Below are 13,432 nucleotides of genomic sequence, written 5' to 3'. Positions count from 1 at the left end.
TGGAAACATTGAATGCTGTGGTTGTTGTCTATAGGGATAGGCCTCCTGATACAACCTTGCTGCCCGCCGCCCATTGCCATGTGCCGTTCCGTAAGCAAACACCATGTCGGAAAGCTCTCGATTCGAATACGGAAACATCATTGTGTACAAAGCTGTGTCACATCCACTACAAGGTGAGTCAGCAAGAGAAGTGATTGGGACACAATTTACCAGGTGAGGGCGCTAGGACATGACGTATGAGGAACAATACCTCCCTCTAGGAGGAAACCATGCATACTGTAACTGTGGTTGCATGGAATAGCGCGAATTGGAACACAGTCTCTATAATAAAGTATGATTGAATGAATGGTTTCTAGCATGTAAACCATGCATTTTCGGACATAAGTTCATTAGAAGTTTTTTGTTTTCGTATCCTCTCATCGATCAATCCTTAAGAGATTTTTCACGCTGGAAAAAACACCCTTTATATCAGTAATACGCTAAGGTCCAGTCATCTCTTCCGTGGTCCCCCCCTCCAGCTTGTCGGGTTTGTAGTCAAGAGCTTGGTTCAAATGATTCAAATGGCTCTGAGCACTATGGGACTTAATGATGTGTCGACAGAAGTGCCGACACAGTGTGGTTTGAGGAGACCGAAATGCACGCTATAAGCTCACGCAGGATGGCGTGAGGTCTGAAACGGGATACGTAATGAATGCTATAAAGAAAAGTACTTAGCTTCTGGAATACTTAACTTTAATCCATCATTTGTATACATCGTTCTTGATGAGACATGCTTCATACGATAACTATCACTTGCTATGGCGCCTTGCTAGGTCGTAGCCATTGACTTAGCTGAAGGCTATTCTAACTATCTTCTCTGCAAATAAACGAGGCTTCGTCAGTGTTGCATCGCTAGCTAAGTCGTCCGTACAACTGGGGCGAGTGCTAGTAAGTCTCTCGAGACCTGCCGTGTGGTGGCGCTCGGTCTGCGATCACTGACAGTGGCGACACGCGGGTCCGACATGTACTAATGGACCGCGGCCGATTTAAAGCTACCCCCTAGCAAGTGTGGTGTCTGGCGGTGACACCACACTTAACATCTGAGGTCATCAGTCCCCTAGGCTTAGAACTACTTAACCTAACTAACCTAAGGACACCACACATGTCCTTGCCCAATGCAGGATTCGAACAAGCGACCGTAGCAGCAGTGCGGTTCCGGACTGAAGCGCCTAGAACCGCTCGGCCACAGAGGCCGGCTGTCAAGAGCTTGTTTTGGAACTCTGTTTTCAGGCATCTTATCTACATGTTCCCACTATCTGTTTCTATCTAGAGCTATTTCTTGTACAGTGACGCAACTTGTAATTCATTCCTAATGTCTTCACTTTTTAAGCGATCTTTCTCTGGTGGTCCGTTTAACACTAGGGAGAAATCTCATTTCCGCAGCCTGGATGCTGTTTATATGCTTTTGCGCTGTAACACAGATTTCAGGTCCGTAGAGCATTGTAGGTACTACCAAAACTTTGTAAAACATATACATCTTTTTCGTGGCTTGCTTTTGTAGCGTATTTGTAATGTTCTACAGATTACGTTAAATTTTTAGGGTGGTGTTGTCAATTTCACGGTCGAAATTTTGTCCTATAGCACAGCACAGCTACTGAAAATGACTTAACTTTTGCAGTTTTACATTATTTACTACAGTTTTAGATCTCATAGGCAACTTTGCGCTGAATTGCTTTATTAGTGTTTAATTTAAAAGGCAATAAACTAAGATGATAAACGGCTCTTTGATGGTTATCTTCATTTTTCTTGCATTATTACTTCATCTTCAGCGTCTAGTGCGGTACTAAAAATTTCTCTTCGTTTATCTTTTGTCTCCAAGCCCTGACTAGGTCATGTATGTACATGATGAAAAAAGTTGAAAACAGGCCACATCCTTGTCTAACTCACTGTGAAGATTTTAGACAAATTATCTCTATCTTCATTATAATTTTTCACTCTTTGTAGAAGTGCTGGAAAGCCTCTTCCTCACATAATCTGCCAAAACATCTGTCTACCGACTTTGTCAAAAGCTTTTTCATGCTCTGCAAACGCTAGGTCCGTCTCTACCAGTCTTTTTATACTATAAATACCATCAGTGCCGGATTGTCCTTTTCTAAAACCTATTTGTTCTTCTAACTAAATTATATCAGACACAAGGCGCTGTCTGTCAATCAGGCTAATTCCTCCAAAGTTGTCTGCGTCGCTTCTGTTCCCTTTCTTCAAAGCCGGTCGTTGTGTCCGAGAGGTTCTAGGCGCTTCAGTCCGGAACCGCGCGACCGCTACGGTCGCAGGTCCGAATCCTGCCTCGGGCATGGATGTGTGTGATGTCCTTAGGTTAGTTAGGTTTAAGTAGTTCTAAGTTCTAGGGGACTGATGACCTCAGAAGTTAAGTCCCATAGTGCTCAGAACCATTCGAACCATTTTTTGAGATACAGCATGCGTTCCTTCGGTGAAAGACCTATTCCGTCTTCCCTGTTGCTTTCCTGTTCTCCAGTTTTCATGCCGCTGCATCTGATCCTTTCATTTTGATGAGTTTTATGTTTCTGCTGATTGGGCATTCTCACACTATTCCTTCGCGCCTGTATTCCATCGTTCTACAGTTACTGTACTTATTTGTATTTATGTGTCTTTCTCTTTTTGATTCATCTGTATCATTACAAGCATATAATATATACCTATCATCAAACTCTCTTTCAAGAACATCTCCAGATACATCACAGGAAAAGAACAGGAGTCATGGAACCGTTTCATTAACGAAACTGTACATGACATGCATGGACGACATTCATGAGCATAATTAAAAAAGCAGTAAAAATTACAGGCTCACCAGGAAAAGATGCGTATCCTGGGACACAAAATTAAGACGCTACTATACAGTAACCAAACCGTAAGCATTACATGCTTTGGATAGCTTCAAAACTGAAAGCAGATCACCAATTTCAAATGTAAGAAAGCGAGAAATAAAAACGCTCAAGAAAATTTATTGAGTAAGCCTGAGTACGTTCTTTGCGCGGAAAACAAAATCTGAGGAATTAAGTCAGGGTACTGAGGCAGTATGCGAGACTCACAGGAAAAGAGGATGAGTAGTTTACGGTCATGTTCTCATAATAAATGTTGAAAGGATGAACAAACAAGAAGGGAGTAGAATATTTTGAAACGTGATGCTGCAGAAGAATACTGAAGGTAGCATCGGTAGACCGGTACTGCATTGAATTTGGTAGGTGTAAATGTGTGGCAAAGGTTGACTGAAGGTGTGGACAGGTTGATAAGAAAAGTCAGTTTGGCTATGGAGGAAACGTTTGGGGAAGACCAAGACTTTACTATGATAAATAGTTACGCAAAGGTGGTAGTATCGGCACAGGATAGGTACGTGCAGAGCTGCACGAACAACCCATCAACGTCAGATCATCTTTAGTGAGGAACGGATGGAGTCCACTCAGACGCAAGCTACACTTCTATGCTGACCGCTGTACTCTCCCGAGTTCCTTCAGTCCTTCAAATATCCTGCCTGGCGAAAAGTAAACATCCCACCACTATACCTATGCGACTGACCAAACGGGTCCAGCAAACTTAACGTACTGAGAGTTCAGAAATTCACCGTTAGATGCCACTACGTATCGGCGCTGGCGAACGCCTTATTTTGCTTCGCGCTACAAGGTGGCAGCTCCACAGTCATAGTAGTTCATCGTCTTGACAGAAGAGTGCAGCAGCTGACATTCACAGAAAATTGGTTGCCACTCAGCAAGTTTTTGCTACAATACAGAAAAACAATTCCAACTGCTTAACTAGTCGCAATAACTAACAACTAATGCGTAAGAGAATGTAAAAACTGGTGAAGACACCAAGTGTAATTTAATGAATAGTAACAGCATGTCTGTATAACCTTACGTTGGAGGTCAAATAGAACAATTTAACGTACTGTCTGCTGTAGAATACTGCACCCAATTAACATCAACCTCGTACCTGTCTGCTTATAGCGTGTTTTCATTAGCATCGACACTCCTTTGTTTTATACTTTAACTTCCACAAATTTCAGCCGTTCTACAATTTAAAAAGTCACCGTTTTTATCGTCTGCTTTTATTATTTATTATCTTATTATTAAGTTAAAAAAAATTCTGTAGGCTGAAGAGCGGCGCACAAAGCTGTTGCCAGCCCGCCCCCTTCAGTGGAAATCGAAACCCAATAAAGAAGAAGAAAAAAAATCAACAAATGAAGGTCAATAACATAATCAGCGATTCAACAACAAAGAAAAGGCAAAAAATTTATGAACCGGGTCGTCACTAACAGTATGGGAAGCTTGTAAGGGTGTTAACAGGGGAGGTTGTGCTGTGAAATGATAGTTCAGAGAAAAATTCGACACGTTGCACCGTTTCCGAGTTGTTTACCATTGAAGTTAGACAATAAGGTCGTTGCTCAGGCAAATTCAAGCACTTCGAAATGCGGTAATGCACAAACATCTACGGGTCCGCGAGTTACCACTTATTCGGATGCTCTTTACTAGTTAGCATGTGCTTATTCGGAAGTGATAAATTTAAGCTAGGTTATCCGACGCGACGGTTGTTCGGTTTGAGGAAACCAAACGAAAGACACGTCTGTGGACGTCGCCTCTGGCAGGATGCTTGAATGTGATTATTGTTTTCATGTATTTTGAGCTGCCTGCTGCTTGTTGGTACTGCTGTATTTTTTGTTCGGACGTATTTTCCAGTTTCGTTCCGATTAGTTAGTTGGATCAGGCTTTATTTATTCAACATTTTTTTTTCATGCATGGTGACACCATTGTTGCTTTTGTACTTACAGCCCTCTTTCCTGTGGATTTTAGGATTCTGTATCTCAGTACATAAAAACGGAACCCTCACAGGTGCACTTGAAGCCCGATTGTCTGCTCGTTTGTTAAAGACGCTTTTTTTTCTCAGGAACGGGTTGAGGCATCAAGTTGAAATTCATGTGAAGTACTAAGAACCACGGTCTCTTGGCTGTATAAGAAAATTAAGCTTCTAAGACTCTAAGTCAATGCAATCAAAAGATACGGACGTCTGTTAAATCTCCTTTTTTTTCAGGAACAGAGTTATCAAGTTGAAATTTACGTCAAACACCAATGTCTACGATCTCTTGGCGGCGTAAGAGATTTGACCTTCTGAGTAAAGGCAATCAAAAGATACATATATATGACACATATATATGATATATATGATATATATGACACATATTTTGATTGTTAAAAAACATTCAAGAGCCAAGAACGTACAAAATATTTGTTATTCGAGACAACCGGTTTCGACAGTCTTAGCTGTCATCTTCTGGTCTTAAACATCTTTTTGAGGTAAAACATGTTCGTTTTGCGCGGAACCTCATGCACAAGATGTCAAGTGGGTAAAAGTTGTGCACGAGGTTCAGCGTAAAAGTACATGTTTTACCACAGAGAAGTGTTTAAGACCTGAAGGTGACAGCTAAGACTGTTAAAACAGGTTTTCATGAATAAAAAATATTTTGTGCGATATTGGCTTTTGAATGGTTTTTAACAATTAAAACAGGTCGCCCTTCAATACCGTCATAATGACGAAATTTACACGCAGCGTCGATAATTGCCTGGCACCTCCGAGGCATACTTGAAACCAAGTTTTTCGCTAATTCACGTGGAAGAGATGTCCAAATGCGTCAAATCTGCGTTGACAGCTGTGCCAAAATGAAGATCTTTTTTCCTTATAACATCTTTTTGATGTGAGACCATAGATTCGCGATAGGATTAGCGCCAGGCGACTTTGAGGGCCTGCATAACCTTCTTCCCTTGTGTATCCCAGTCAAGAATTCAAAGTAAACTAATGCTTTATGGACATTGCATGAAGGAGAAAGGCTCCCTCTATTGGGCTATGAAAGAGCTAGGGCGATATCTTTTACCATCTGCGTGTAATGCCAACTGCATGTACTTAACAGACTGTACGTATGTAATTAAGTTTGAATGGAACACTCAGAGAGCGATTCCCGCTCGCACATGTGCGGTATTTTTTATTTATTGAGGTAATGTTTAGTGTTTTTACGTTATCTTCCTGTTCGTTCCTATGGATTTTCTTGTTTTGCTTTAAATATCCTGATTAGCCGTGCTGTTATACAATTGCCGGCCGCGGTGGTCTCGCGGTTCTAGGCGCGCAGTCCGGAACCGTGCGACAGCTACGGTCGCAGTTTCGAATCCTGCCTCGGGGATGGATGTGTGTGATGTCCTTAGGTTAGTTAGGTTTAAGTAGTTCTAAGTTCTAGGGGACTGATGACCACAGCTGTTAAGTCCCATAGTGCTCAGAGCCATTTGAACCATTTTGTTATACAATTGTTTTCGTTTCTCCCTTATTGTGTCGTAACAGGTTCTGTTTCTGTCCCTAACGTCTGCATGTGCTAATTTGTTCTTTTTAATTTTACATTTAGGGCCTTTCCCCAACAGTTTTGTTTCCAATTCACACATCAGTGCGAGGTCTGTTCAAAAAATCCCGGAACATTCGTAATTTCGCACCAATGGTGTGTTGGAGCGAAATGTGGTGGGCATCCCTGCACACGCCCGTGTTTAATACACTACTGGCCATTAAAATTGCTACACCACGAAGATGACGTGCTACAGACGCGAAATTCAACCGACAGGAAGAAGATGCTGTGATATGCAAATGATTAGCTTTTCAGAGCATTCACACAAGGTTGGCGCCGGTGGCGACACCTACAACGTGCTGACATGAGGAAAGTTTCCAACCGATTTCTCATACACAAACAGCAGTTGACCGGCGTTGCCTGGTGAAACGTTGTAAGGAGGGGAAATGCGTACCATCACCTTTGATAAAGGTCGGATTGTAGCCTGTCGCGATTGCGGTTTATCGTATCGCGACATTGCTGCTCGCGTTGGTCGAGAGCCAATGACTGTCAGCAGAATATGGAATCGGTGGGTTCAGGAGGGTAAGATGGAACGCCGTGCTGGATCCCAACGGCCTCGTATCACTAGCAGTCGAGATGACAGGCATCTTATCCGCATGGCTGTAGCGGATCGTGCAGCCACGTCTCAATCCCTGAGTCAACAGATGGGGACGTTTGCAAGACAACAACTGTGGTGTCACCGCCAGACACCACACTTGCTAGGTGGTAGCCTTTAAATCGGCCGCGGTCCGTTAGTATACGTTGGACCCGCGTGTCGCCACTATCAGTGATTGCAGACCGAGCGCCGCCACACGGCAGGTCTAGAGAGACTTCCTGGCACTCGCCCCAGTTGTACAGCCGACTTTGCTAGCGATGGTTCACTGACAAATTACGCTCTCATTTGTCGAGACAATAGTTAGCATAGCCTTCAGCTACGTCATTTGCTAAGACCTAGCAAGGCGCCGTTATCATTTGCTATTTATCTTGTGATGCATGTACCGTCAGACCGATGTTCACCAATTATGGATTAAAGTTAAGTATTCCAGCAGCTACGTACTTTTCTTGCTAGTATAATTACTTTGCCTGTTCCAGACCTCACGCCATCCTGCGTGAGCTTAGCGCGTGCCCTTTCGGCTACCTCCTAGTGGCTTGGCTGTCTTGCCAAGTCACAACAACAACCTTCTGAACGAACAGTCCGACGACGTTAGCAGCAGCACGGACTATCAGCTCGGAGACCATGGCTGCGGTTACCCTTGACGCTGCATCACAGACAGGAGCGCCTTCGATGGTGTGATCAACGACGAACCTGGGTGCACGAATAGCAAAACGTCATTTTTTCGGATGAATCCAAGTTCTGTTTACAGCATCACGATGGTCGCATCCGTGTTTGGCGACATCGCGGTGAACGCACATTGATAGCGTGTGTTCGTCATCGCCATACTGGCGTATCACCCGGCGTGATGGTATGGGGTGCCACTGGTTACAAGTCTCGGTCACCTCTTGTTCGCATTGACGGCACTTTACAGTGGACTTTGCATTTCAGATGTGTTAGGCCCCGTGGCTCTACCCTTCATTCAATCCCTGTGGAACGCTACATTTCAGCAGGATAACGCATGACCGCATGTTGCAGGTGCTGTTCGGGCCTTTCTGGGTACAGAAAATGTTGGACTGCTGCCCTGGCCAGCACATTCTCTAGATCTCTCAATGTGTGTCAATTTGTACCTCACTATCTACATTATTCCGTGATTTATTCAGTTTTCAAATTTATACTGACTTTTTGATCACCCGGTATAATAGGAACAACAAGGGACCTAAAATTGAGCCCTGGGGCACCCCTTGTTATGTGGATTCTGACCAGTAACGAGACAACAGACCACCACAAGTTGTGTTCAAAATGATCACCGGCAGCGGAAATACACGCTTCCAGTCTGGAATGGAACCATTGCTGAACATGTTCTAGCATTTCAGCGGAGATGTCTGAGCAGGCTGCAGTACGTCATTGCATATCGTCGGGTGTAGCTGGTGTGTCCTTGAAGACATCGTCTTTCAAATTTCCGCACAGAAAAGTGCCTACAGGCGTCAAGTCCGGGAACATGCCAGCCAAGGTACAGGTCCTCTGCGTCCAGTCCAACGATTTGGAAACAATTCGTGAAGTCATACTGTAGCACATCGTGCACTATGTGCTGGACAGACATCCTGTTTCAGAAGACGGAAATTTGTATGTGGCACAGGTGTTTGACGCACATGAAACTGTTTCGACCACCCACCACAATTTCCTCCTAGTCTGCAGAGGAGCGTCTGCTAGCATTCGTGGAAGATGGCCTGCTAGGAGGCTGCCATACTTGTGCGCGTTCAGTGTACCATCTATAAAACACGGGCCTATGAGCTGATGGTTCACTACCTAAACCACAGTTTTACGAGGTACGACAATAAAGTAATGAGACTGATTTTCTTTGCAAGATGTGGCAACCCTGTGGGCTTGCGTAGGCACAATATCTTTGACCTTGTCTATAAGCTGCTTCTAGTCCAAGCGGCACATTGATGCAACTGCTGAGTTGTGATTGTGCTGTAATAAGTTAACACGTGTTTGTGTCTCTCGTCACAGAAATGGAACCGCATAATATTGCGCAATGATATGCCATTTCTTTTTGCGTTAAATTGGCTGAAAACGCGACGACAGCTTACGGTAAGCTTCAGAAGGCCTTTGGAAAGAAGGTTATGTCAAGAGCTCAAGTTTTTCGTTGGCATGAAATGTTTAGTGAAGACAGAACGAATATTGAAGATGAAGATCGCAGTGAACGACCATCAACCTCATGGACGGATGTCAACTTGGCAGGGTGTGTGAACTCGTACGATCTGACTGAAGATTATCCGTGAAAATGATTGCAGAAGAACTGAACATCAATCGAGAAACGGTTCGTCTAATAATAACTGAAGATCTTGGTATGAGAAAGATTGTGCAAAAATGGTCCCCAAAAATCTCACACCACAACAGCGAGAAACACGGAAAAATGTGGCAGCCGATCTGTTAGAGCAAACGGAAATCAATCCAGAGTTGCTGAGCCGTGTTATCACTGGTGATGAAAGTTGGTTTTTTCAGTAGGATCCAGAGACAAAACGCTAAAGTTCGCAATGGTGCTCAAAGGGATCACCCAGACCAAAAAATTGGTGTATCCAATGCGGCATGGCCGTTGCCGAGTGTTATGTAACGGTGAAACAAAACTAGTTTGGCTGCAGAGAACGAGGAAAAGCATGTTCCGTAAGTCTTTAGCTATTGCTATTGTCGCCTGTGGTCGAAATTCGACCATTTTCGTCAGTGGACCTGATCTCTGATAGCAAATGTCATGTATCTTAAAGTGTCTGAAATTTTAGACGTAGAACTGATCCTTAGTAAATGCTGCGTTGTAGCTACTTGTATTCTTGAAATAACCCCTTGATTTGTCTTTAAATGTTCGAGCATTTAATGAGAGACTTTGATATATACTGCGCTGAAAAATAAATTTTGTGTTAATGGCGGCAAAGTAACGTTTCCCTTATGACGACATGATGTAAATGCCGTTGTATAGCGTCAAGTCACCTCAGACGCGAAGTGACCTGCGTTACAAAATCTTCTCTGTGAATTCGTCAAACCGCAGTTACAGTTCTCAAAATTATTTGGAGTTTTGTTCAGTGCACATTTAAATACAGGATATTTCAAATAGAATATATGTATTTCGAATGCATATATTTATTAAACTTTAAGACATACGAATATGATACTTTACACACATATTTACGAACCTCTCAAGTTCAAATTACAGATGTTCAATATGTCCTCCATCAGCGACACGAACAATATCACGTCGATACTCAAATTCCTCCCATACTCGTGCAAGCACATCCTTCGACACTGGTGTTATGGCAGTACTGATCCGGTTCTTCAGCTCTTCCAGGTTCTGTGGGAGTGATGGTACATAAACGTTGTCTTTAACGAAACCCCATAGGAAGAAGTGAGAGGGTAAATCCGGTGACCGTGGAGTCCAGCTGAGACATGCTAAGTCGCCAGCTCCTTCACGATCAATCCAACGGTTCGGTAGAGTTTCATTCAGATATTCACGCACTTGGCGATTCCAGTGAGAGGGTGCCCCCTCCTGTTGAGAAATGAAGTTGTCTTCGTGCAGCCTCCGAAACAACCAGTTTGGTAACATAGCGAGATACTGCTGACATTTAACAGCGTTTCCAACAAAGAAGAATGGGCCGTAAACAAATGATCGGGATATCGCACAAAACACATTGACTTTGGGCGAATCTCGTACGTGTTCAATGGCTGCGTGTGGGTTCTGTAGGCCCCAAATTCGAACATTGTTTTATGCCAAGTCGCTTCATCGCTGAACACGATGCGTTGGGCAAAAGTGTTATTATTGTCAATAGCACCAAGGATCTCGTTACAAAATGCCACACGTCTGCGTTTGTCATCAGGACGCAGAGCTTGTAACAGCTGTAACTTGTACGGCTTAATAACCAACCGACGTCTCTAAACACTCCAAATTGTTGTTGAAGGCAGTTGTAACTCCCGACTGGAACGGCGAGTTGATTTTGAAGGACTACGTTGGAAAGCAGTTTGAATTCGTGCAACATTTTCTCCAGGAACACGAGGGCGGCCAGGACTCTTTCCTTTACATACACATCCTGTATCTAGAAACTGTCGATACCATCTGCGAATGTTCCACCCATTCGGAGGATCAATTTGATACCTCAACCTGAAACGTCTTTGCACTGTAATCACGGAACTGCACTTGGAAAACTCGGGCGGTGTAGCCATTTCAAACATAAGACGGATACCAAGCAAAACAGAAGAGAAATGACATCTAGCGGCTATTAATATAAACTAGGTTATGTATTCATTTCTCCAGTAGCCGATAGTTTGGACAAAATAATAATTTGTTACACGTATATTCTTTTTGAAACACCCTGTATATCTTTCAGAACGACAATGGAACTATCGTTGGTCGGCCAAGTGGCCGTGCGGTTCTAGGCGCTACAGTCTGGAGCCGAGCGACCGCTATGGTCGCAGGTTCGAATCCTGCCTCGGGCATGGATGTGTGTGATGTCCTTAGGTTAGTTAAGTTTAAGTAGTTCTAAGTTCTACGGGACTGATGACCTCAGAAGTTAGGTCGCATAGTGCTCAGAGCCATTTGGAACTATCGTTATCAACATCTGCATCATTCTTATTATTTTCTCTACACAAAAATTGTGTTTCCTGGTACTTCGTCTTTCAGTCAAACCCGTTAATGTTCTTCTTTGAGCCATAGCCTAGAACATATATAGTTTCTTTATAATAAGGGATATTGTAGCTACCCAAAAAGAAGATACGGAAAATTAGGAACACACTAAATTCTGTGGCGACGGCGGCAAAAGCACACAGCGGTAGTTCCTTTACTCTTAGACCAACGTAAGGGAGACAACGATGCTAATAAACATTTGGTTACCCCGATGGTTCCGTTACTACGCTAAAAAAAAAAAAAAAGGCTCTGAGCACTATGCGACTCAACGTCTGAGGTCATCAGTCCCCTAGAACTTAGAACTAATTAAACCTAACTACCCCCCCCCCCCCCCCCCCCCCATGAACTATAACCCTGGCGTTGGTGGGGAGGCTTGCGTGCCTCAGCGACACAGATGGCCGCACCGTAGGTGCAACCACAACGGAGGGGTATCTGTTGAGAGGCCAGACAAACGTAGGGTTCCTGAAGAGGGGCAGCAGCCTTTTCAGTAGTTGCAGGGGCAACAGTCTGGATGATTGACTGATCTGGCCTTGTAACATTAACGAAAACGGCCTTGCTGTGCTGGTACTGCGAACGGCTGAAAGCAAGGGGAAACTATGGCCGTAATTTTTCCCGAGGGCATGCAGCTTTACTGTATGGATAAATGACGATAGCGTCCTCTTGGGAAAAATATTCCGGAGGTAAAATAGTCCCCCATTCGGATCTCCGGGCGGGGACTACTCAGGAGGACGACGTTATCAGGAGAAAGAAAACTGGCGTTCTACGGATCGGAGCGTGGAATGTCAGATCCCTTAATCGGGCAGGTAGGTTAGAAAATTTAAAAAGGGAAATGGATAGGTTAAAGTTAGATATAGTGGGAATTAGTGAAGTTCGGTGGCAGGAGGAAGAAGATTTTTTTTCAGGCGAATACAGGATCATAAATACAAAATCAAATAGGGGTAATGCAGGAGTAGGTTTAATAATGAATAAAAAAATTGGAGTTCGGGTAAGCTACTACAAACAACATAGTGAACGCATTGTTGTGGCCAAGATAGACACGAAGCCCACGCCTACAACAGTAGTACAAGTTTATATGCCAACTAGCTGTGCAGATGACGAAGAAATTGATGAAATGTATGATGAGATAAAAGAAATTATTCAGGTAGTGAAGGGAGACGGAAATTTAATAGTCATGGGTGATTGGAATTCGGTAGTAAAAGGATGAGAAGGAAACATAGTAGGTGAATATGGATTGGCGCTAAGAAATGAAAGAGGAAGCCGCCTGGTAGAACTTTGCGCAGAGCATAACTTAATCATAGCTAACACTTGGTTCAAGAATCATGAAAGAAGGTTGCATACATGGAAGAACCCTGGAGATACTAGAAGATATCAGATAGATTATATAATGGTAAGACAGAGATTTAGGAACCAGGTTTTAAATTGTAAGACATTTCCAGGGGCAGATGTGGACTCTGACCACAATCTATTGGTTATGAACTGTAGATTAAAACTGAAGAAATTGCAAAAAGGTGGGAATTTGAGGAGATGGGACCTGGATAAACTGAAGGAACCAGAGATAGTAGAGAGTTTCAGGAAGAGCATAAAGGAACAATTGACAAGAGTGGGGGAAAGAAATACAGTAGAAGAAGAATGGATAGCTTTGAGGGATGAAGTGGTGAAGGCAGCAGAGGATCAAGTAGGTAAAAAGACGAGGGCTAGTAGAAATCCGTGGGTGACAGAAGAAATACTGAATTTAATTGATGAAAGGAGAAATTATAAAAATGCA

The sequence above is a fragment of the Schistocerca serialis genome, chromosome 2 (assembly GCF_023864345.2).
Source record: "Schistocerca serialis cubense isolate TAMUIC-IGC-003099 chromosome 2, iqSchSeri2.2, whole genome shotgun sequence".
In the NCBI taxonomy this organism is placed as follows: Eukaryota; Metazoa; Arthropoda; class Insecta; order Orthoptera; family Acrididae; genus Schistocerca; species Schistocerca serialis.
This window is presented reverse-complemented; position numbering follows the sequence as displayed.